The following is a 26,881-nucleotide window of genomic DNA, read 5'->3' on the forward strand; positions in this document are numbered from 1 at the left end:
GATTTCCAAGGCGCAAACCACTTTTAAGCAAAAAGAACATTATGGCTCGTCTCAATTTTGCTAAAAAACATCTCAATGATTGCCAAGACTTTTGAGAAAATACCTTGTGGACCGACGAGACAAAAGTTGAACTTTTTGGAAGGTGCGTGTCCTGTTACATCTGGCGTAAAAGTAACACAGCATTTCAGAAAAAGAACATCATACCAACAGTAAAATATGGTGGCGGTAGTGTGATGGTCTGGGGTTGTTTTGCTGCTTCAGGACCTGGAAGGCTTGCTGTGATAGATGGAACCATGAATTCTACTGTCTACCAAAAAATCCTGAAGGAGAATGTCCGGCCATCTGTTCGTCAACTCAAGCTGAAGCGATCTTGGGTGCTGCAGCAGGACAATGACCCAAAACACACCAGCAAATCCACCTCTGAATGGCTGAAGAAAAACAAAATGAAGACTTTGGAGTGGCCTAGTCAAAGTCCTGACCTGAATCCTATTGAGATGTTGTGGCATGACCTTAAAAAGGCGGTTCATGCTAGAAAACCCTCAAATAAAGCTGAATTACAACAATTCTGCAAAGATGAGTGGGCCAAAATTCCTCCAGAGCGCTGTAAAGGACTCGTTGCAAGTTATCGCAAACGCTTGATTGCAGTTATTGCTGCTAAGGGTGGCCCAACCAGTTATTAGGTTCAGGGGGCAATTACTTTTTCACACAGGGCCATGTAGGTTTGGATTTTTTTTCTCCCTAAATAATAAAAACCCTCATTTAAAAACTGCATTTTGTGTTTACTTGTGTTATCTTTGACTAATAGTTAAATGTGTTTGATGATCAGAAACATTTTGTGTGACAAACATGCAAAAGAATAAGAAATCAGGAAGGGGGCAAATAGTTTTTCACACCACTGTATATCTTAGTTGGGATCAAGTACAGGTACTGTTTTATTATTACAGAGAAAAGGGAATCATTTAACCATTAAATAAACCCAATAGGGCTGTTCTGCCCCCAATAAGGGGTAATTATATCTTAGTTGGGATCAATTACATGGTACTGTTTTATTATTACAGAGAAAGGGAATCATTTAACCATTAAATAAACCCAATAGGGCTGTTCTGCCCCAATAAGGGGTAATTATATCTTAGTTGGGATCAATTACATGGTACTGTTTTATTATTACAGAGAAAGGGAATCATTTAACCATTAAATAAACCCAATAGGGCTGTTCTGCCCCCAATAAGGGGTAATTATATCTTAGTTGGGATCAATTACATGGTACTGTTTTATTATTACAGAGAAAGGGAATCATTTAACCATTAAATAAACCCAATAGGGCTGTTCTGCCCCAATAAGGGGTAATTATATATTAGTTGGGATCAAGTACAGATACTGTTTTATTATAACAGAGAAAAGGGAATCATTTAACCATTAAATAAACCCAATAGGGTTCTTCTGAAAAAGGAAATCAGTTTTAAAATTCTGTATTATTTGATTAAAATGGAGTCTATAGGAGACAGGCTTTCTGTAATTCGGAGCTTTCTGGATAAGGGATCCCATACCTGTATACACAATCATATTTTTCTTGCACTGTAAAAATGATTCAAGAAATCACCCAGAGCATCAAAATGTGCGTTTCTCATTCTCCAGCGGGGGATCCCCCCCAGTCAGCGTGCAGCTATCCACTGCGGTTGTCATGGGGAGCAGGTGGATCCAGGAAAACCTTAATGCCGACGCAGTGAATGTTGAAGGGATAAAGAAAGAGTGCGCCTGTCTCTTTAAGAGAGCTCCCTCTGACATCATACTGATGGAGAAAAAAGAGGGAGGAGGGGGAGAGGAGAATTGTGAATTCTTGGCCACTCGGAGGAGAGAGTGTTCTCCAGAAAAGCTATGTAGAGGAAAGACAATGGGAATCTCAGGATAGACCAAGAATAGGAGCCCAACTGAGCTTTTCATGGCTGTGGCTGCTTTTCACATCACTGCAGTCTGCATTTATTCTTTTTAATTCCTAAGCCATTCTCTAAAATAGAAGATTTAGGGGGTTCCCCCTGCAATTTCATATCTAAAGAGAAATTCTGTAGAGGATATATTTTTGACGACCTCCCCGTCTTCTTTTTTTTTTGTATTTTGATTGCCTACAAAATGAGAGGTTCCCTCCCCTTGCTACAGACAGGTTTCCTTCAGTCCAATTGTGGCACCAATGACTTTACAGTACCAGGACTCTAGCAAAGCAGCATTATCCAGACCCCCCCCCCCCTCCCCCCCCCTCCCCATCCTGGATACAGATCTATACCTACAGTAATAGGAGCACATGTATTTGTGATGGGAGTACCACTCAGATCTAATATAGATTTATTCTAACCTGGCTACGCGACTGCAGATAAAACAGACTTTTCTCTCCTACAGGCAGCTCTTGCGAAAAAGGGGAAAACTCAACGGGAAATATCTGTCTGCGGAAAGGAGGAAAAAAAAAAAAGGGGGGGGGGAACGTTGAAGGTGCCGGAGGCTTAATTTTTTTTTTTTTTTTTAATTAATTTCTAGAAGAAACATGAATTCTTTGAAGGATGCGGAGGCTTAGCCAAGGCTGCAGAATCAGATCGCAAGCCCACGGCCGAAGGTGAGCATTCTGATTTGACGATGTCCTAGAAAAATAACAATATTGCACTTTGTCGTGTTCAGCGGTTTAACCCTGCAGGTGCTGGAGCGTGCCCGGTGCCAAGCACGGTAGGACACAATCCTTCATCCCTTTTTCCTTTCGGCTGCTTTAGCTCCATTTAGCCTGCATAATATTGCCCTGCGTCTCCGCATAATGTGGCTTATTCCATTAAGACATGGGAACGTGTGCTTGCAGCTACGGAGCATAACTCTTGTACGAGGGCACAGTATGGGGTGGCGAGTAGAGGAGTGTAAGGGCTGGGTAGCCCAACAGTGATTTATTGGGGGATGGATCTACGTGGAACATGCAATTACACCCCCCACAGCCAATGCTTGCCTCATGTCTTTTACAACATTTTGTTAATAGGTCCCGTGTATATTTATATTGGTCTATATTTAACATGCCAAAGTCAGCATGGAACAAAAGTTGCCTATGTACAGACATCGCCGTGCATAGTAGTCTGGCTGTTGGGTTGCCTATAAATGCAATATCATTTATACATGTCTCTTGCTGCATGCTGCATAATCCTATGACAAATTAGTCTGCCTTCTGCACAGAGAAAGTTGTGGCAGTGGGAGTATGGGATTCCTATAGATATGCACCGAGACCCTTATGAGTTCATTTGTATCACCGTGAAACACCCATTTGTACATCTTTTAGGGTAATACATTCGGAATAGGACTTTAGAATGTTTGTTTTAAGAGGCTATGCTTGAATTAGTTGCCAACCCTGGGGTATAGTAAAAATGCTAATACTGGGTAACACTTATGTGTTTCATTGCACATTTTAGTATAGATTATGGTGCTGATGGTGTGTGTCTATGGGGGGGGTGGCATATGCGGTTTGGCTTTGCCAATGAATGCTTTTTTAGGGTAGGGGAGGAGCACATATAAAAAAGTGTGGGAACTAGCAGTGAATTTGTATGGCAAATCTATTATTCGGCCAGGAATTTGGCAGCCAAGGAAAATGAGCCGTTACTTTAAGATGAGAATACAATTAAGGGACAAATAAGCGCTGAGGGAGAATAAAGAGCTGGTTATTTTGGGGGGAGAGAAGCAGGTACAAGGAGAGGAGAGGAACTGCAGCAAAGGAATCTGGGGGGGGGGGGAGCTGATTCAATTCTTTGGAGTCAAGGATGTTGGTTTGAAGGTACTGTGTGTTCTGACATGGGCTGAGTTTGTGCTGTTGGGTATGAGACAGAACAAGGATATATTGATGATGTGTAACTAGAAGTCTTAGTAGCTTTCAGGTCTTTCCCACAACTCCTCGATGCTTCCCAGGGCTGCATAGGACAATGAGGTTGCAGTGATGCATGGCCCTGCATGGCGTACAGATCATTAATGATGAATTGTCCGATCATTATTTAATTCTAGGTTAACAATGATACCGGCCTATGCCTTGTGCCAATCTCAGCTGATTTATGCCCTCCTCTTATACTAGCCAGGTTGGAAACACACGCTTCTTTGGGTGCATTAAATAAATAACAGCTGATGCAGAGAAATAAGGAGACGGTCTCTGTTGTTGGTTCAGGAAGTGCTTGGCTTCTGTCAAGTAAGTGAGGCAGAAACACTCTGCAGCAGGGGAGCCGTTACTGCACCGGCCTCTCAGATGGACTTGGACTTGCCAGTGACCGTCTTGGGCAAATGATAAATCTGTCATTTAGGAAAGGCGCGTGCAGATCATGACCTCATTTGGATCAGCCTGGGCAGATTATATCATTATTTATATAGCTCTGACACATTGATCCCATGCTGTAAGGACGTTGTGCACGTATAGGGTCTCTATACCACACAAAATAAACTTAAAGTCAATATTGGAAGAAGCCAGGGTACCTAACCTCCAAAGATATTGGGAGAACATTCAAACTCCATGCACCGGTAGGAATCAAACACCACCGCTGCTACAAGGCACCCAACAGGCAATTGTGCCACCCTGGGTACTAAGGTTCAAAGCAGTTAGTACCAAACTTATGACCTCAAGTGCACTACAACACCCATAACCCCCCTTAAGAGTTATATATTCTAACAGCAGCTGAACAGCTTTAAACTGGTCACCTCTGAGCTGCCTTTTATCACTATATACAAGCGCTGGATAACAAGTAGTAAATATATTGCAGACAGTCACAAAGAGCAGCATATTGCTTTGCATGCAATTACGGCCACGCTAGTGGAATTACACTGCTCCCATAAACTGTTCTATAAACAGTACTTTATAATCACCAGGCTGGGGTTTCACATTATTTGACCTCAAATCAGTGAGGTTGCGTTGAATGTTAAACTTGAGCTTTGTGTAATGTAAAGTACTGTTCATGGAGCAGTTTATTTAGCCATTCCAGTCACCACTACTATACAGATAAATGCCCCAAAACTGACAATATATAAATACTAGTGCCATTACAAATGCCTACATACCACAGCCTAGCAACTGGATATATTATAAACAATCCCATGAGTTCAGGTACCCACTGCCCCTATAATGCCAGTGAGAAATATGGTATGGTAGCCCAACCATTCTGTTCCTATATGGTCCTAACCAATAAAAACATCTCCAGAAGGATCTTTTTAGCCATTGGTCACTTGTTAAACTACCTTAAGTTGATATTGTTCGCTATATTTTTGTTCTTTTGCTAATATTAAGGCCTGTGCTGCTCCTAACCACCCTTAAATGGTGCAAAATCAAACCCAAAATTTGATTGTTTCATAAGAGAGAAGGTCCATCCCTGACCAGTGAGACCATCTCTTGCATGACATAATCAACTCTGCGCCTGGGCAATTTCATTTTGAACTAGTGGGGCTCATTTATAAACAGAGGGCAAATTTGCACCTGGGCAGTAAACCATAGCAACCAATCAGTGGTTAGATTTTTTTCAGCCAGCTGCAGGTTGAACACTGAAAGCAGTCATCTGATTGGTTGCCATAAGTTACTGCCCAAGCACAAATTAGCCCAGTGTTTATAAATGACCCCCAGTGATTCTACTGTCTCACCTAGGCTCAATGCTTGTTGTGGTAGGCAACCCTGTGTTACAGGTAGATGCCACCAATGTCACTTACTACAGATATGGGTCAAAACTGAGCAGTTTGGGCATTTTCTATCCTGCTGGAGAAATGCCTTAAGGTTACTGCATGGGGTTTCCTGGTTTGGGTTATTGCGTAATGCAATAATAAGTACAAAATGGTTAAATGCTTATTTTTGCTTCAAAATAATGAGCCCCATTGCCCATCATGGTTAGCCTTTAGTTCCAGTAATTTCATATTCCTAATTTTTAGTAGAACAAGTTTGTTGCAGTTTGTTTTTTCTGCAGCTATTTAGACATCAAAATGTTGTGCCCCCCCCTCCAAATTTTACACTATATAAATGCTTTTTCAGTGTTCTATCTTTCTCCTGGGGGCACAGCAATGTGCCTGGGGTCCACATCTGATGGATAGGATGGGAGTGGTTAATACCAAGCATATTTCCAATGGAAGCCACTACCCCTGATGGTCATGGGCAGCACACTTGGGCCTAATGCTTCCATGACCAGCATTATATACAGGAGGTCCTCATCCAATACAAAAAAATGCACCTCTTTATACTGAACTGCTCACTGAATGCCTTGGCTGTGTTGTGTGTAACTACCCAGACATATGGGATAAGGAGGGTATCCTGCTACCAAGTGGGCAACTTTTATAAACCCTATTCTACAAATCATAATATCAGGTAGAAAAAGTTACCTGTCCAGCCTTTGTCTGCTTTACAAAGTATATTCTGCATTTCAAGTGGAACTTATAGTCTAAGGTCACATTCACACCGACACTATGGGAAGGTTTATTAGGAGCCGATTACTTTCCTGTATGTTTTGGAGTATGGGAGAAACTGTAATTCCTGTCAGAAACCCACACAGACACAGGGAGAAAATAAAAGGGGCCATTTATGAATGCAAGTGTAGTGTATAAACTGTAATTTTAGATGCAAAGCTACCCATAATGCAGTGTTTTGCAGGAATATCAGTGCCCTTGCAGAAGCCCAGGAGAAATGTTACAATTGAGAAGGATTAGTAGATTAGTAGATCAGAAGATAGCAACAATCTTAAAGGAGACATATAGGATAATAGGATATAGGACATGAAGGCAATTATGAATAATATATGGTGCTGGTTTTATATTTACTTTGGGCTAAAAATGATTATTATTTGTAAAAATGGCTCTTTTATTGGAGCTTCCTATAGATCCCCCCTCAAATGAGGGGTGGGCGTTTCCTAATGGTGCCTGCCAAAAGCACAGTAGGAGGGAGATAGCCAATCACAGCCCTGCAGTTCCCCATCAGGTCAGCCTAGCTGCAGATTGGTTCCTATCCTACAGTGCAATGTGCTGAGTGCTGCCATCTCCCCTACAGCCTGGGAAAAGAGGCAGCAGGAAGTGGTACAGATGGGCGGGACTAGTGGGTTTTTTGCAGAAATTCTCAATAAATCAACCCAAAACACTACTTTTTAAATGCCTTATCTAAAAAGTTTAAGTTTCATTTGCAGAGAATTTAGGAGCCAGCAGAGGAATTATTTTTTAGTAGATGTGTGGTATGAAAAACCAAACTAATGAAAAGATCTCTTATTTGGAAAACCCCAGGTCACGAGCATTCTGGATAACAGGTCCCATACCTGTATAGATGCTATATGAAACCAATTGGATCTTTACTTTTGTCTATCTATCTATTGTATCTGTTTGACTTGTAGTAGACTGATCAAAGCCAATTTAGACTGTGTTTTTATGGACAAATGCCCTGGTGAAATTTAGCAGTAAATGAACCTCATGGAATCCAGTGCATGGGGCAGCAGATATGGAAGGGAGGTATATGGAGGAGTGGGATAAAGAGGAGTGAGATATGGAGGAGTGGGATATGGAAGAGGGGGATATGGAGGAGTGGGATAAAGAGGAGTGAGATATGGAGGAGTGGGATATGGAAGAGGGGGATATGGAAGAAGGGGATATGGAAGAGTGGGATATGGAGGAGTGGAATATGGAAGAGGGATATGGAGGAGTGGGATATGGAGGAGTGGGATATGGAGGAGTGGGATATGGAAGGGTGGGATATGGAGGAGTGGGATATGGAGGAGTGAGATATGGAGGAGTGGGATATGGAGGAGTGGGATATGGAAGAGGGGGATATGGAAGAGTGGGATATGGAGGAGTGAGATATGGAGGAGTGGGATATGGAGGAGTGAGATATGGAGGAGTGGGATATGGAAGAAGGGGATATGGAAGAAGGGGATATGGAAGAAGGGGATATGGAAGAGTGGGATATGGAGGAGTGGAATATGGAAGAGGGATATGGAGGAGTGGGATATGGAGGAGTGGGATATGGAAGGGTGGGATATGGAGGAGTGGGATATGGAGGAGTGGGATATGGAGGAGTGGGATATGGAGGAGTGGGATATGGAAGGGTGGGATATGGAGGAGTGGGATATGGAGGAGTGAGATATGGAGGAGTGGGATATGGAGGAGTGAGATATGGAGGAGTGGGATATGGAAGAGGGGGATATGGAGGAGTGGGATAAAGAGGAGTGAGATATGGAGGAGTGGGATATGGAAGAGGGGGATATGGAAGAAGGGGATATGGAAGAGTGGGATATGGAGGAGTGGAATATGGAAGAGGGATATGGAGGAGTGGGATATGGAAGGGTGGGATATGGAGGAGTGGGATATGGAGGAGTGAGATATGGAGGAGTGGGATATGGAGAAGTGGGATATGGAGGAGTGGGATATGGAGTAGTGAGATATAGAGGAGTGGGATATGGAGAAGTGGGATATGGAGGAGTGGGATATGGAGGAGTGGGATATGGAAGGGAGGGATATGGAGGAGTGGGATATGGAGGAGTGAGATATGGAGGAGTGGGATATGGAGGAGTGGGATATGGAAGAGGGGGATATGGAGGAGTGGGATATGGAGGAGTGGGATATGGAAGAGTGGGATATGGAAGAGTGGGATATGGAAGAGGGGGATATGGAAGAGTGGGATATGGAAGAGGGGGATATGGAAGGGAGGGATATGAGGGAGTGGGATATGGAAGAGGGGGATATGGAAGAGGGGGATATGGAAGGGAGGGATATGGAAGGGAGGGATATGAGGGAGTGGGATATGGAAGAGGGGGATATGGAAGAGGGGGATATGGAAGGGAGGGATATGGAGGAGTGGGATATGGAAGAGTGGGATATTGAAGAGGGGGATATGGAAGAGGGGGATATGGAAGGGAGGGATATGAGGGAGTGGGATAGAGCAGAAGTGAAGCTGTGGTATAGATACATTCTTATGGCCCACTCTGTTAGACAGTGAGGGTCTATATGAGAAATAGCTGGATGAAAAAGAATGGATATATAGTAATCAAACACTGAAGATGTTCCTCACTTGCTTGTGTGGGCTAATCTGAATACTTGGTTGACACAATTCCTACTTGTCTACTTGCTGGTTAGTGTTTTATGTAACTTTTTGTTGTCCTGATCTCTGACTTGACATGATTTGATTGGTCTCTCCTTCTATGTGTGTAACCTGCTCCACCGTTTCCTGATCTTTCCTTTCAACCAACCCATTTTTGGGTTCATGTAGGCTTTCTCCTGTGCTCCCTGTGTCCTGGTCACAGCACAGTCCTGAAGGGGAAAACCACCTTTTAGCTCTACAAAAACAATCAGGGGCTCAGCCACCACTGTGCCCCACAGAGCTCTGATAGGTACTAGAGTTGTACCCCTTTATCAGCACTTGGACAAGTCCATTAATCACCATGCGCACTAGGCAAGAAATGTTTTATAATATTCTATACAGGGTAAGGGCTTACTGTACTTGAAACAAGTACATTTACAGAATGAGATATAATTAGTTGTGCTAAATAAGGAGAATGGGTTAATTATCATAAAATATTAATTACGTCATTTGAAGGTGGATATCATTTATTTATTTGTTATGTTGCTTGTTCAAGCACTGGTTCTGGAAAAGCGTCACCATTTGTACTATATGGACTTTACTACGGTTGCTAGGAAGGACCAAATTGTGAAATTATGTGAAATTTAATTTCATCAGAACTGCAAATGAATGAGATAATAAGGTTCATGTACATCAGTGTCACTCCCTTTGGCAATGAGCGTTTGTTGTAGTAACACTTACTCCATCTGTCATTATCCCAAGTCCCAACTAGAGAAGCGGTTGTGGATGAAGCTGAATGAAAAGGTATAACCTCAATTTAATTCCCGGAAACTGGGATGCAATTTTCAATGAATTCTGCATTAACAGTTGACCTACAAGAAAATACCCTCCCCGTGGTCGTGCCCTCGTGCTGATTATCCTAAACCAAAGAGGATTTGTTGAGGGACTCTCGATCAACTGTTAAGGCAACCGTTACAGAGATGGAAGTATTCAGGCCCCCCTATAGGAACTAATGAGCTAAGGAGGTGTTAGAGCTGGAAGCAGCGAGTTAGGCAGTAATTGCACGCTCTATCACTTCTTTAAAGAAACATTGCACCTCGCTGCTATGCACATCGGGAGGTGGGAAAATATTCCTGCCTGAAATATCAAGGTGTCGGATGATGCAAATTCACAAGTTCATAATGTTTGTTCTGTATTTATGTTCCTGAAATAATACAAGCGAATCTGCCTCATTTCAGGCTTCAAAAGTCCCGTCAGCTAAAGAATAAGCAGCATTTGTGCTCGATAATGTAGCAAATAGTTTAAAAAAAAATAGAGCTTTAGTATAGCAGTAGTATGTTATAGAATGGCCTTCTTAGCAACTTTACAATTGCTCTTCCTTTTATATTTTTTTTAATAGTTTTTGACTTCTTCTTCTACCTCTTTCCAGCTGTCAGATGGGGGTCACTGACCCCGGCAGCCAAAAAACCTATTGCTCTGTAAGACTACAATGTTGTTATTGTCACTTTTTATTACTTATTTTTCTATTCAGACCCTCTGATATTCATCTTCCAGTCACTTCCAGGCACCTTTGCCTGGTTGCTAGGGTAAACTGGACCCTAGCAACCAGATAGCTGCTTAAAAATCCTCACTAAAAAGCTGCTGAACAAAAAGCTAAATCATTCAGTCCACAAAAAATAAAAAATGAAAACCAGTTGCAAATAGTGAGAGCAGTGAGAAAAGCTGATCTCTTCAGTTTCAAATTTACCCACTGATTTCTATTGAGTATAAATCAAGTTTTTAAATTTCAAATTCTTTCAGAAGTGCACTTTTCAGATTTTCGAGTTTTTCAAATATAAAGGGGATGTTCAGCTTTGAGTTAACTTTTAGTATGATCTAGAGAGTAATATTCTGAGATAATTTGCAATTGGTCTTCATTTTCGTTATTCTTGGTTTTTTAATTATTACACTTTTTATTCAGCAACTTCAGTTTGAAATTTAAGCAGTTATCTGGTTGCTAAGGTTCAAATTACCTTAGCAACCAGGGAGTGGTTTGAATATGAGACTGGAATATGAATAGGAGAGGGACTAATTAGAAAAATAAATCATAGTATTTGTCGGGGGCTTCTCTACCCGCACCCGAACTGGCCCACGGTTTGCGTCTATTTATAAACTTGAACCGGACCCAACCCACCTATGACATAACTGAGGGGGCAGGGCCGGCACGTGCCTATAAATAGACACTACCAGACCCGGAAACGGGGCTCAGTTAGGTCGGAGGTGGGGAGCAGGGTTGGACTGGGGGGTGCAGGGCCCACCGGGGCTCCCGCCCCAGGGGCCCTGCAGGTGCCCCAGTCGCGTCCCCTAACCACCCCAGGGGCCCCCCTAACCCCCCCGAAGGGCCCCCGCCTGACGTCCTCCCCGAGCGCGTATAAATTGAACGCGTCGGGGAGGAACAGTCAGTAGCGGGGAGCGCCGGCAAAGGTCGGACTGGGCCGCTGGGGCCCACTAGGGCCGGGGCCCACCGGGATTTTTCCCGGTGTCCCGGCGGCCCAGTCCGACCCTGGTGGGGAGGGAGGCAAAAGGGCTTGACCAGCAATTGCCTGCAACACACCTGACTCAGGTTGCGGGGCGGCCCGCACATCACTAATAAGTAATAAAAAGTTGACTATAGCAACCAATCAGCAAATAGATTTAAATGGTCAAGTTAGAAAACAAAAGCAAAGATCTGATTGGTTGCTATGGGCAACATCACTGGTGAATGTTAATAAATACGCCCCTTAGCAATAGATGAATAACCATCCTACAGTCGAGCTGTACGTTCCATTGCAATTGGTTGGAATTATTTCAGACTAGTTTGCCATTGGCTGTATGACTTTCCCCTGAATTTTACTAACTTCCCCTGAATTTCACTGACAGATGTAACGAAAGCCGAAACCCATTCCCTATATTCAATATATCAGAAGGATGAAGCCTTTTCTGACTGAGGGATCAAGTGACTAAAGTAGAAAACCAATGTCGCCAGGTTCACACTGTGTCACTGGGCCTCGCTGTGTTGGTGTAAAGTTTTATTAGAATTTCTTATTTCAGTTGCTCTCTGAATTGCCTCTTACTATCTCAAATATATGTTTGTTTTGTAAAGTAGATGTGATCTGTGAAATGAAATGAAATATCCTGCAGGACAGTAAATTGCCTTCATTATGTTGTTTAATGTAACTTCTGTATGAAGGTGAGTTATGCTTGGCCCTGTGTGAGATACAGCAGCCAATAGCGGCAGCCGATAGCAGCAGCCAATAGCAGCAGCCGACAGCAGCAGCCAATAGCAGCAGCCAATAGCAGCAGTAAGGATATAGGGAATGGTACATTATAGTCGGGTAGAACTGGTCCATGGAGAAATATTGAAACGTGGCTTTAACGACCCATGGGGAACATGATTAATGGCATTTTATTCTGTTTCATAGCTTTTTATACTTTTTAACAGATACTGAAAAAAATGATTAATGTAGATCAGACACCGCTGGGTAATGCGCAGAGACATACAGTATATACAGCAGTTTAAACAGAAACCTTCAAATAGTATGAATAAATACCATTTTTATATGCTGAAATCCAGCTGCAAAACAGTTCTTCCCTTTCTGCATCATTTTAAGTCCTGGCAGGGGAGGAGGGACTAAAACACTAATGTTACAAGTTGTAACAGCTTCTCGACAGCTTACAGACAGCATGCAGGAACTACATAACCCACAATGCATTGCAGTATGATTATTCTTTCCTTATTGACATCACGTGTGCAGGGAATTGTGGGATTGGGAGTAGGCGGGCTGAAGGCAGGCGACTACTGTTACATTTTATTTGAGTCTCAAAGTAGCCAGTCAGATCAGCAGGGGAACAGGGGGCGGGGCTTAGGGAACTGTTCTAAACTATATTATTACATTAAACATTCATGAAAAGGCTGCATATATTTTAATTGATGTATATTGCTTGAAATGATGTTTACTTTTCAACAAGCTTAAATTGTGTTTGGGTGGAGTTTCCCTTTAACTATACACCAATGCTGAATGTGGAAACAAACAGGAAAAAAAATGCAAATAAGAGCTGTACAGAAGTTCTCACCAGTAGAGACCTCCAACTAGGGGAGCAGGTTACTATATACAGCTACAGTATATATATATATATACAGGCACATCAACCCCCTTCCAAAGAGAAAGAACATGGATTTGCCAAAGATTACTCATATCACCCCATGGCCAATTAGAACTTATCCCCCCCACAGGGCATAGGTTGAACTTTATTCAGTAGAGGAAGTTAACTCTTTCACATCCCCAGCATTTTCTTAAACCAATGGGACTTCAGGAAGAGACTAAAGGTTTGGAGGGTGAGTCCAAGAGATTCCAAGAGATAGACAGATGCTCAAGAGCAGCGTTTTTCAACCGCTGTTCCGCGGCACACTAGTGTGCCGCGAGATGTTGCCTGGTGTGCCGTAGGCAGGGCCGCAATTTTTACTTTAAAAAAAAAATCCGGGCCCTGTCATTGGTTGCGCCCCGTGTGTACGGGTGACGTCAGTACGCACGGGGCGCAACGTTATAAAAGGGCCTGTGTGTGGTCGCGTGTAGGCAGAAGTGCAGAGGCGGCGCGCGTGAGGGGAAGATGCTGCTGAAGCCGCCGAAGAGTAAAATGCTGCTGGGCACCAATGTATTAGGGGGGCCACGGGGCACACTGACTTATGGGGGCACTGCTGCTGGGCACCAATGTACTAGGGGGGCTGGCTCTTGGCACCAATGTACTGGGGGGCACTGCTGCTGGGCACCAATGTACTAGGGGGGCACTGCTCTTGGCACCAATGTACTAGGGGGGCACTGCTGCTGGGCACCAATGTACTAGGGGGGCACTGCTCTTGGCACCAATGTACTAGGGGGGCACTGCTCTTGGCACCAATGTACTAGGGGGGCACTGCTCTTGGCACCAATGTACTAGGGGGCACTGCTCTTGGCACCAATGTACTAGGGGGGCACTGCTCTTGGCACCAATGTACTAGGGGGGCACTGCTGCTGGGCACCAATGTACTAGGGGGGCACTGCTCTTGGCACCAATGTACTAGGGGGGCACTGCTCTTGGCACCAATGTACTAGGGGGGCACTGCTCTTGGCACCAATGTACTAGGGGGGCACTGCTCTTGGCACCAATGTACTAGGGGGGCACTGCTGCTGGGCACCAATGTACTAGGGGGGCACTGCTCTTGGCACCAATGTACAAGGGGGGCACTGCTGCTGGGCACCAGTGTACTAGGGGGGCACTGCTCTTGGCACCAATGTACTAGGGGGGCACTGCTGCTGGGCACCAATGTACTAGGGGGGCACTGCTCTTGGCACCAATGTACTAGGGGGGCACTGCTGCTGGGCACAGAGTTAAATTTTTTAACATTTTCTAATGGTGGTGTGCCTCGTGATTTTTTTCATGAAACAAGTGTGCCTTTGCCCAAAAAAGGTTGAAAAACACTGCTCAAGAGTAACCTTGCAGTTGAGAATGGTATGAAATGATTAGAGAGAACTCAGAAACAGAGTATAGACAGTATTTAATTGTAGTGATAATGGGAGAAAGGTCTCTATGAGCAGAAGGCAGGAGTTATCCCTTAATGAGGATCAGAATGCTATCTATAGAATAATGGATTCATTGTGGTTCTTTTGCCGCCAATTCTGCCCTTGGGTCTTTTTATGAATATTTTGCACCTTTGTTACATAGTTATAGTAGATATAGTCATTACTTTTTTCTTTTATGGCCAGTCCCATCTGGTTGCCATAGAGCAACTCCCTCTCAACGATGTTCTCTGTAGATTTTGTGAATAAAAATCTTTCATAGAAATCGTTAACTTCGTTAAGTTCTGTCGTCTTGCTGTAATTAAATGGGCAGCTCTGGGACAAGTGTCCTCTTTCTGCTGATTTTCATTTAACCCTTTTGAAAGGGATTACTAATGGAACTCTCAACATAACCAGTAGGCTTATAACTAGTGATGAGTGAATTTTTTTACCGGGCATGGATTTGCTGTGATATTCCGCATTTTGCCATTGGGTAATTTTTTTTGTTTACAAAACTGCAAACAAAAATTTGGTGAGTGTTGGTTGCGTCAAAAAGGTTGCGGTTGCGTCAACTAAGTTGTGGCCTCGTTAAATAAGCCGTGGTCACTAGTAGGGCGAAATAATCCGACAGGCATGGATTCGCTGCCAATTTCCGCGTTTCACCACTGGCAGATTTTTTTTGCCAAACTGCAAAATTCGGCATGGAAAAATTCACCCACCCCCTCAAAAATTTACTCCCACGGGAAAAAATTTGTTGTGCGCGTAAAAAAAAATTATGGGCAGGATTTTCGCAGTTTTGTTAATTTTTCACAAATCTTTTAAAAGATTCGCAAAATTTTCAGGCAACCTAAGCGGAACAGATTCACTCATCACTAGTGGTCACTGCAAATAAGTCACAATTGTGGCAAAAAAAGTCGCATTAAACAAAAAATGACGGGCGTAAAAAAAAGTCATGTGGTAGCAGCGTTTCACAAATTTGCCGCCATTTCACAAATTTTTCAGCAGTTTCGAGATTTTTTTTGGGCGAACCAAAAAGGGATAGATTTGCTCATCACTAACTACTAGTGATGAGGAAAACTGTTTCGCTTCGCCAAAAAAATTGCGAAAATGTGGAAAAAATTCCAGAAACTGTGAAAAATTTCAAAAACAGTGAGAAATTTGCGAAACACAAGAAATGCGCTACAATTTTTTTTGATGTGGTCATTTTGACCCATATGACTTTTTTTTGTTGGGCGCAAATTTTTTCCCCTGCAATTTTTTGTGCCCAGTTTGCGGAAAAATCTGCCAGTGCCGCGATTCAGAAATTCGCCGTGGATCCGTGCCAGGTGAAAATTTCTACTAAGATGGTAACATGATTTTAATAGGAGCCATTTGTGTCATATACTAAAGCTCCTGGAGCCGAAGGAAAGACCTGGATTTTGGGCAGCTGGCAGATTATAGAAATTACATATTTTATTATTACAGGTATCGGACCCCTTATCCGGAAACCCTTTATCCAGAAAGGCCATCTCCCATAGACTCCATTATAATCAAATAATTCACATTTTTAAAACTGATTTCTTTTTTTCTCTGTAATATTGATCCCAACTAAGATATAATTACCCCTTATTGGGGGCAGAACAGCCCTATTGGGTTTATTTAATGGTTAAATGATTCCCTTTTCTCTGTAATAATAAAACAGTACCTGTACTTGATCCCAACTAAGATATAATTACCCCTTATTGGGGGCAGAACAGCCCTATTGGGTTTATTTAATGGTTAAATGATTCCCTTTTCTCTGTAATAATAAAACAGTACCTGTACTTGATCCCAACTAAGATATAATTACCCCTTATTGGGGGCAGAACAGCCCTATTGGGTTTATTTAATGGTTAAATGATTCCCTTTTCTCTGTAATAATAAAACAGTACCTGTACTTGATCCCAACTAAGATATAATTAATCCTTATTGGAGCCAAAACAATCCTATTGGGTTTAATTACTGTTTAAATAATTTTATTAGCAGACTTTAGGTAGGAGATCCCTTTTACGGAAAGATCCCTTATCCGGAAAACCCCAGGTCCCAAACATTCTGGATAACAGGTCCCATACATGTACTTTTTAAATTATAATTTATTTTTTGCTGCCAAAATAGTTAATTTTCTTATAGAGAATGTTCAGCCATCCCTGAGACACCCAGACAAGGGTTTTGTACCTGCCTCTCTGCATTAATGTTGCGCCTTGTGTGGTCTGCTTTGCTCTACATAGTCATCAACCAACTCCCTAAGCATAGAAAGAATTTCCTAGAAAAATGAATTATTTATGTACAAATGATGCAGTTCTGTAGAAAACATCGACTGCTTCTGTAACGCCGCTGCCCAATGAGCTTCTCATCCCAAGGCCCAACTATAACATTTCCTCAGAGCTACAGATCAAAATAATATACACATTATGCATAACTCTTGTTTACACAAATTTGTTCCTTTCCTATTATAAATAAGTAGGGATAATAATAATAATAATAATAATAAGGAAGAGTATTTATCATATTTGCAAGGGTAGTTACAGTTGGTTACATGGTAGAGTCTATATTTCTGGATCGGTGCCAAGCAAATCACTAGTGGCTAGGTGCAAAATAGGCCTCAACGGGGGATGGTTCATTCCTAAAACAGTGGACGCACTATAACTGCAACAAATAAGCTTAATGATACACCTGCATTCATTTTCCATTCCTCATGAGTTCTACACACAAAGTTTCAGTCCCCCCTCCCCATTCCATATGAGTTCTACATACAAAGATCTAGCCCGCATTCCCATTCCATATGAGTTCTACATACAAAGATCTAGCCCCCCATCCCCATTCCATATGAGTTCTACATACAAAGATCTAGTCCCCCCTCCCCATTCCATATGAGTTCTACATACAAAGATCTAGCCCCCCTCTCCCCATTTCATATGAGTTCTACATACAAAGATCTAGCCCCCCTCTCCCCATTCCATATGAGTTCTACATACAAAGATCTAACCCCCCATCCCCATTCCATATGAGTTCTACATACAAAGATCTAGCCCCCCTCTCCCCATTCCATATGAGTTCTACATACAAAGATCTAACCCCCCATCCCCATTCCTTATGAGTTCTACATACAAAGATCTAGCCCCCCCTCCTCATTCCATATCAGTTCTACATACAAAGATCTAGCCCCCCTCTCCCCATTTCATATGAGTTCTACATACAAAGATCTAGCCCCCCTCTCCCCATTCCATATGAGTTCTACATACAAAGATCTAACCCCCCATCCCCATTCCATATGAGCTCTACATACAAAGATCTAGCCCCCCTCTCCCCATTCCATATGAGTTCTACATACAAAGATCTAACCCCCCATCCCCATTCCTTATGAGTTCTACATACAAAGATCTAGCCCCCCCTCCTCATTCCATATCAGTTCTACATACAAAGATCTAGCCCCCCTCTCCCCATTTCATATGAGTTCTACATACAAAGATCTAGCCCCCCTCTCCCCATTCCATATGAGTTCTACATACAAAGATCTAACCCCCCATCCCCATTCCATATGAGTTCTACATACAAAGATCTAGCCCCCCATCCCCATTCCATATGAGTTCTACATACAAAGATCTAGCCCCCCTCTCCCTATTCGATGAGTTCTACATACAAAGATCTAGCCCCCCATCCCCATTCCTTATGAGTTCGGCTCACACAGGTTTAGCACCCCTACCATTGTGTAAGCATTCTACAAAGGTTGATATTTAAGCAACATTAAATGCTTTTTGGCACCCAAACAAACGTGGATAGTTCTTCCTACTAAATACTGTCTTCTATATCTGTATCCAAGAAAATAAGATAAAAAGAAAGGCAAGAGGAAAGTGGCCCTTCCATGAATAGACTCATAGTCATCTTAAGGCTTCCAACTAAACCATGTATCAGCTCAGGGAGATCTCTGCTAACTGATACTATGGGGCAGATTTAGGCAAATGTAAGATTAGTGTTCACCACAGAAAAATACACCCACTTTCTATTCATTCCTATGGGATTTATCATTTGATAAATACCCTTCCAAAAATCCCATAGGAATGAATAGAAAGTGTATGAAGCACACTTTTTGATAAATGTACCCCTTAGAGTTTAGGGCGCTAGAAATGACATGACAGTGTTACAGCAGAGCTTGAGGAATGGCGAGATCTCCCAGGTTTGTCACTGCAATTCAGAGCGATCGCCTGAGGGACTCGGAATAACACTGAGTGGTCGGATTTCATCAGGAAAGTGCGCAGTGCATGCAAGACTGGCAGAAATAATGCGTAAGTGTGCAGGGACTGCAAAAAATTAATTGCATTCAGCCATGCTTTCAACTAGAAAGGGAAGAAATAGCTACATGCCTCACAAAACCACTAGATCCCGACATGAGATATCTAATATTCTGTCATATTTAACCCTGCAATATTAATAATGCTGCTTAATGCGTATTCTAAAGGTGGAAAACAATATTGTGCCACCTTAAATCCCAGCTATTCCCAGCATGGCATTCCCTATTCCCAGCAGGTTCTTCTGGCTTTCAATTGGGCTCTGATAATGTGTTGTTGTTGGGAGAGAGACTGCAGGCTGTTAGCCCATATGGCCAGTGTGTAGTCAGGCCTTTAGTAACCCTTTAAGAGATGGAAGGGGTTTTGTACAAGGATCATGAAGCTGTAGATTATTTTCAGAGGGCAGTTGTATTTGCCGATATAATAGATTCAAGAAAGGGGTTAAAGAAGAACTATACCCCCAGAATGAATACTTAACCGACAGATAGATTTCATATCTTGATATCATATTAAGTGGCCTATTAAAGAATCTCCCCAAACTGGAATATATATATCAGTAAATATTGCCCTTTTACATCCTTTCCCTTGAGCCGCCATTTAGTGATGGGCTGTGTGCTCCCTCAGAGATCAGCTGACAGGAAATAATGCAGGGAAGGCAGAACTCTGTCCATTCATTGGCCGATGGGATCTAGCATGTATGTGTGCCTTGGCTTGTTTGTGTGCACTGTGAATCCTATGATCCCAGGGGGCGGCCCTTCATTTTTAAAATGGCAGTTTTCTATTTAGGATTATCCAATGGCACATACTACAGGTATAGGACCCGTTATCCAGAATGCTCGGGACCAAGGGTATTCCGGATAAGGGGTCTTTCCGTAATTTGGATCTCCATACTTTAAGTCTACTAAAAAATCAAAAAATCATTAATAAACCCAATAGGATTATTTTGCATCCAATAAGGATTAATTATATATTAGTTGGGATCAAGTACAGGTACTGTTTTATTATTACAGAGAAAAGGGAATCATTTAACCATGAAATAAACCCAATAGGGCTGTTCTGCCCCCAATAAGGGGTAATTATATATTAGTTGGGATCAAGTACAGGTACTGTTTTATTATTACAGAGAAAAGGGAATCATTTAACCATGAAATAAACCCAATAGGGCTGTTCTGCCCCCAATAAGGGGTAATTATATCTTAGTTGGGATCAAGTACAGGTACTGTTTTATTATTACAGAGAAAAGGGAATCATTTAACCATTAAATAAACCCAATAGGGCTGTTCTGCCCCCAATAAGGGGTAATTATATCTTAGTTGGGATCAAGTACAGGTACTGTTTTATTATTACAGAGAAAAGGGAATCATTTAACCATTAAATAAACCCAATAGGGCTGTTCTGCCCCCAATAAGGGGTAATTATATCTTAGTTGGGATCAAGTACAGGTACTGTTTTATTATTACAGAGCAAAAGGAAATCAGTTTTAAAATTCTGAATTATTTGATTAAAATGGAGTCTAAGGCAGACAGGCTTTCCATAATTCGGAGCTTTCTGGATAATGGGTTTCTGAATAAGGGATCCCATACCTGTACTATGAAACTATATATTTATGAAAATGGGTTATTTAGATGAGGCAGGGCTTTACATAGGAGCTGTTTATACAATATATTTTTATAGAGACCGACATTGTTTGGGGGTATAGTTTCCATTAATAGCTTTACTACAAGTAATACAATGTATAATTATAGGGTCCATTTAGCAAGAGTGTTATCTCATAAAGGAAGGGGGGGGGCAATGGAAACCAACCTGAGCAAATATTTGAAATCCTTTCCCCTTTAATGTTGTCGTTTCTGCTTGCTCTGTCCCTTATATTAACACACGGTGCGCGGCTGCAGAGCCAAACGATACAACTAAATCATTTCTCATCTGTTTAATTCTTCTTTTCAAATAAGGCTATTAAAATGTCTACAGCGAAAGGACATTGAAGGCATAGGCAGAAGGGCTGCTATCCTGCTAAACGTAGTGCCAGCTCTGAGGGAATACGTGTCCTTCACGTTCACATTGTCCTTCTCTCTCCCCCTATGCAAAGCATTAGCTCATTTCTTGTAACTTATTTGGCTCATACACGTAACTGACTCGTGATCTGAGAAACCCCACGGCAATTTGCACAGAATCCTTCATTCATCCACTGCAGACTTAGAAATTAGAAACCATGATTCAGAAGGGGGTTTTGCATCCCCTTCGGAACATTGTGAATGAATGTGTGAAAAATGTAGGACAGGATATGAAAGGGTAATAAATGCACCTTGGCATATCTTCATATCATCGTCAAGACCGGCAATAGGGCCCGTCTAACCTTCCCTATAAATAAGCAGCTTGCAGTCTATGAAAATTACCAAAAAATGAAATAATCTTTTTCTCTAGCAGTTTTGCAGTAGTGATGAGCAAAAATTTGTGAATCTTTCAAAAGATTCGCGAAACGGCGAAAATGTTGCACGTAAAAAAAATTTGTCACCTGCGACTATTCTTTTGACGTGCGACTATTTATTTTGATGCCGCGACTATTCTTTTGATGTGCGACTATTTATTTTGATGCAGTGACTATTCTTTTGATGTGCGACTATTTATTTTGTCGCCACGACTATTCTTTTGTTGTTTGACTATTTATTTTGTCGCCGTGACTATTCTTTTGATGTGTGACTATTTATTTTGTCGCCGTGACTATTCTTTTGTCGCCGTGACTATTCTTTTGATGTGTGACTATTTATTTTGACGCAGTGACTATTCTTTTGATGTGCGACAATTTATTTTGTCGCCGTGACTATTCTTTTGATGTGTGACTATTTATTTTGACGCAGTGACTATTCTTTTGATGTGCGACTATTTATTTTGTCCCCACGACTATTCTTTTGATGTGCGACTATTTATTTTGTCGCCGTGACTATTCTTTTGATGTGTGACTATTTATTTTGTCGCCGTGACTATTCTTTTGTCGCTGTGACTATTCTTTTGTCGCTGTGACTATTCTTTTGATGTGTGACTATTTATTTTGACGCAGTGACTATTCTTTTGACGCGTCAATATTTATTTTGATGCACGGCTATTCTTTTGACGCCCACGACAATTTTTGGACACACAGCAAATTTTTCCACTGCAAATTTTTTCATCCGTTTTGCGAAACGCAGAAATTCGCTGCAAATCCTTGCCTGCGGAAACATTTCGCCCATCACTATTTTGCAGTGCAGTTTTGTAGTTCTGTAATATCCCCAGATGTGCTCCTTTCCTGGTCCAAAGAATTAGGCTGTCAACTGTGAATGGATACTAATGAATTCTCTTTTACACTAGTGGTCTATCCCTGGGATTTTTTCTTTTCTAAAGTCACCCCCCCTAGGTACCTACAGAAGCCAGTGCTCTGCTCCTTTGCAATATTGATGGCCCCATTTGGTGCAATTCTCCTTAGCATTCTTCAAAAGGTTGTAATTTAAATTACACTTGAACTGATGGTTCAGAAATCTGTGGATTTCTTTATTTCTTCCCTTAATTAAATCCCACGGAGATCTGGTATGTAACGCACATTCGGATTCTGGGCCAAATATTTGCATTCCCTCTCTTTTGCTTTTATGTTGGTAAGTGCATTTCTTTTTCAACTCTTCGATGTAGAATTTGTTTATTAGGAATAATTTACTGGTCGAATGTTTTTGGATCAAAAAAGGCTTCAACAGCATGAAAATCTCATTTATTTTTTGTCCATGGCTGCCCACATCTTAAACCTGCTGATCAACATGTATGTTATTTAATCCTGACATTGCAATACCCATGCGTGAATGGCAGAGGATGGTATTAATATTCCAACTCACCCATTTAAAACCTAACACAAACAAAACTCCATATGGCAGACAGAATGAGTTTCTAGGGCTAAGATAGCCACTCTGAAGCAAAAGGATTTTTATGTCATCCATAAACGAATGCACAATACCTTCCCTCTCATTATGGCTTGCAGCATCGGTAGGACACAAAAAATAGTGGATATTGAGAATAAACTTGTGCCTTTCCTTCTCCTACCTAAACTCAGGCTAATGTTCTGATCAACTGTTTGGCTGGGCCCTATGGAAACCTGCAACTACTGCCAGTAGGAACCTAGTCATTTTTCTAGGGTTCCCTTTGAGTGTTGCATGTATGGACATAACTGACTTGCACCAACCAAATTAATTTTTACAATTTGTACTTTTTTGCTCCAAAAATAGCCCATAAGGCTTATGATGTGTTCCTGCACACTGTAATATAGTGTTTAGCAGGAGGTGGAGCTTTCTTTCTGGCTTCATCTGTTGTACTAGGTGGATGCTCCAGGGGGCCTGGGATCAACAAGGCCCAGAAGTGTTCTGTCCTAAAGGGACCAGAACCTTTAGTGAAGTCAGGGAGGAGGGGCCCCTTGAACAAGGAATAGTAAGAGCAGATTCATTCTTGTTATAGCACAGTCAGCTTTAGTTAGCAAGAGCAGCTTCTCTGCCCCAACCAGGAGAGAAAGTGGGAGTATTCTCCATTACAGGCTCTGCTGCCTTCGTGAAGGGACTGCAGTAGGGTATCAGGCTTAGACTGATCAAGTCTGCTGTTGGGATCCAGCCCAGTTAAAGGTAGAAACCATAAGGACGTAAATCTGCTTAACTCAGTTGGCCCTCCGCAGTGGTGCGCCATTCTGATATTGCTGCCTTCTTGTGTATCTGCATGCCTGTCATTCTATCTGAATTTTTGTGTATTAACCCTGCATTGCAATGTCTTGGACAATAATTCTGTTTGAGTGCGCTGCAAATTAACTAACTGTGTCTTTCTTTTCCATCACTATATTACATGAGGCAGTGGAGGGTGTAGCTCAACAATGCCATCCTTACAAACGCTTCCACAAAGGCCCATCATTTGAAAGAGAGTCCAATGTACCCCATGTTCTAACCCAGGGGTCCCCAACCTTTCTTACTTGCGATCCGCAGTCAAATATAAAAAGACTTGGAGAGCAACACAAGCACCATAAAAGTTCATGGAGGAGCCAAATAAGGGCTGTGATTGGCTATTAGGGGCCTCTATGCACCCTATCAGCTTACAGGGGCTTTATTTGGTAGGAAATCTTGTTTTTATTCAACCAAAACTTGCCCCCAAGTCAGGAATTCAAAAATAACTACCTGGTTTGGGGGCACTGAGAGCAACATCCAAGGGGTTGGGGAGCAACATGTTGCCCCTGAGCCTCTGGTTGGGGTTACTGCTCTAACCTAACTAGCTGGACAAGGTCTACTATAGCCAAAAAAAGGTTATAATAGAATACTACTACTGTCATGTTTAAAGAAAGAGATCCGGCTGCAAACTGTCGCCTGACGTATCTGCAACTATATATCTAATAAATGCATTGCTAACGTATTCAGTGTCTGTAATTAGTTTCCTTTAAATAGAAAATGAATAATAAGGGTGAGGTTGGGGGTGTAAGCACAACATAGCTTCTTTGTATATCTGTATGCATATAAATTAGTACCCACATATATATTAGGTTCTTTATGTGGCCACTACCATATACAGTACATGAAGGGGGAGTACTAGCAGTGCAGACAACAACAAGGGACATGCAGACAATGCTTCAGTATTCTTATTTGTAAACACAACACAACGGAACCAAATTTAGCCTATTTTAGTGACTAGGAACCATTGGTAGATGTGGATTAGAGATGTAGCGAACTGTTCGCCGGCAAACTAATTTGCGCGAACATCGGGTGTTCGCGAACGCGCAAGTTCGCGAACTTTCCGCGAATGTTCACAATTTGGGTTTGCCGCGTTTTTTTTCTCTGCGTTTTTTCTCAGCCTAAAAAAACGCCGCACAACCACACATGGCGTTTTTCAGCCTAGTACTGATGTAAGCAAATCCCGTTTCCATGGTGCCAATAGCGCGAAATAGCAAAAAACGCCGCGTATTTCCGCTAGGTCTGCCCATTTTTACTCAACGCTTTTTCAACAAAGTATTTTTTAGAGAAATTTTTGCCCTTGATCCCCCTCCTGCATGCCCCTGTCCAGGTCGTGGCACCCTTTAAACAAATTTAAAATCAGTTTTCTGGGCAGAAATGGCTTTTCTAGGTTTTAAAGTTCGCCTTCCCATTGAAGTCTATGGGGTTCGCAAAGTTCGCGAATATTCGCGCTTTTTGGCGTAAGTTCGCGAACGCGTTCGCAAACTTTTTTTTTTAGGTTCGCTACATCCCTAATGTGGATATAAAACTAACTTAAGCTTTACACCCATATCAGAGGGTAATAAAAGAGTTTAACAGAAAGCGTTTTCATTTCCATTCTCAGCAGACAGAGAAGCGTTACCCAATTCAAAGCCAATAATAAGCCAATTATGTATCATGGGTCCAATATAAAACTTACTGATCCAATAACTGAAAGAACCACTGATTACTTCAGTCTCTACCCGAGAATGTATTTGAAATCAGTGGCTATTTGCCCTTTGTTCTCTTCACTGTTGGTCCTGCCTACATGCACCATTGAAATAATGTAGCCATAGTGAGCGCCAACCAAGACTCCCACAATGCCTTGTGGCTTATGAGATTCTCCTTACATTATAGGTCTGTTATTTACAGGAAATTGCAAGGCATTGTGGGAATTGGAGTCTTGGCTGGGGGGCACTGGCTACATGATTATTTCAATGGTACAAACAGTCAGAGCCAGAGAGATAGGGGCTGATTTACTAATCCACGAATCCAAAATCCAAATTGGAAAAAATTGTATTGGAAACAAACATTTTGAGACTTTTTCGTATTTTTTGCGTTTTTTTCGCCGCTGTCGCGACTTTTTCGTGAATTGTCGCGACTTTTTCGAAGCCGTTGCGACTTGCGCGAATCGTCGTGACTTTTTCGTAGCCTTTACGACTTGCGCGAATTGTTGCGACTTTTTCGTATCGAGCGCTAGTAAACAGCGGCTAAACCTTTCCGATTTTTTCGCAACGGCTACGAAAAAGTCGCGACAATTCGTGCAAGTCGTAACGGCTACGAAAAAGTTGCGACGGCGACATAAGAAAATCGCAAAATACCGATCATTATAAAAGAAACGCATTCGGATGCTTTTGATCTGTTCGTGGATTAGTAAATCGGCCCCCTAGTGTTGAATTCACTTGCTGGTCAATGTACAACAAGGGCACCGTGATTTAGACCAATTAGGTCCATACAGCATCCTAGCTTGGCAGATATTATAATAGCTGCTATGTGTGCACTCAAAACAATGGGCTTCAAAAAATGTTAATTCCTAATGCTTTTAGGCTATTGGCAAGAGTCACGCCATTCTTGTGGAATTCTAGAATTGGTTAGTTTTGCTGCATGCAACATGCATACTGATGAACAGACTGGCGTCAAAGCCTGAACGAAATCTGCTCATTATGCTGCCATGCAATCCGCGTGCAATGCGTGTTGGTTCCGTAACCTTCCTGTTTTGCTTTATTACTGTGTGATTCTTCCCAGGCAGGAAAGCATTTCATAGCCACAGTGCAATCAGTAAGGACATGGGCAAGGTTGCACATTAACATCTTCACAGCCGGTACATAGAAAAATAGAAGAACTCGAGTGATCCTGTTGTTCTTAGCAGCCATATGGTGGACTTCAAAAGCATCCAATGATATGAACATGCATGTTGCTTAAATACAAGTCCTTTTCAAATTAAACATGAAACCCAAATTCCTTTTTTACTAAAACACAACACCATTATAAAGGCATTTAAAAATCCCAGCTGTCGATCATATATTGCCTGCCCTGCCTTTATGCCTTAAGGTCCCCATACATGGGCCGATTCTAGCTGCCGATATTGGTCCCTTAGACCGATTCGGCAGCTAATCGGCCCGTGTATAGGGACTACCGACGGGCCTGCCCAACTGATATCTGGCCTGAAATCGACCAGGTCTCGATCGGGAAGGTTTAAACTCTAGTTGGATCGGGGGCCGCATCGGCCAGTTGATGTGGTCCCCAGATAGACTTTGCCTATACCCA

General features: G+C 42.2%; 1 protein-coding gene across 1 annotated transcript in view; it reads left to right on the forward strand.

Moving 5' to 3' along the window:
* Positions 1–2,244: 2,244 nt before the first annotated feature.
* Positions 2,245–26,881, forward strand: part of cacng7 (calcium channel, voltage-dependent, gamma subunit 7) — a 54,467-nt gene continuing 29,830 nt past the window's right edge. The window contains 1 exon segment of the mRNA NM_001079281.1: positions 2,245–2,602. The gene's annotated coding sequence lies outside the window, so the exon portion shown is untranslated.

This window comes from Xenopus tropicalis, chromosome 7 (genome assembly GCF_000004195.4).
Source record: "Xenopus tropicalis strain Nigerian chromosome 7, UCB_Xtro_10.0, whole genome shotgun sequence".
Taxonomy (NCBI): Eukaryota; Metazoa; Chordata; class Amphibia; order Anura; family Pipidae; genus Xenopus; species Xenopus tropicalis.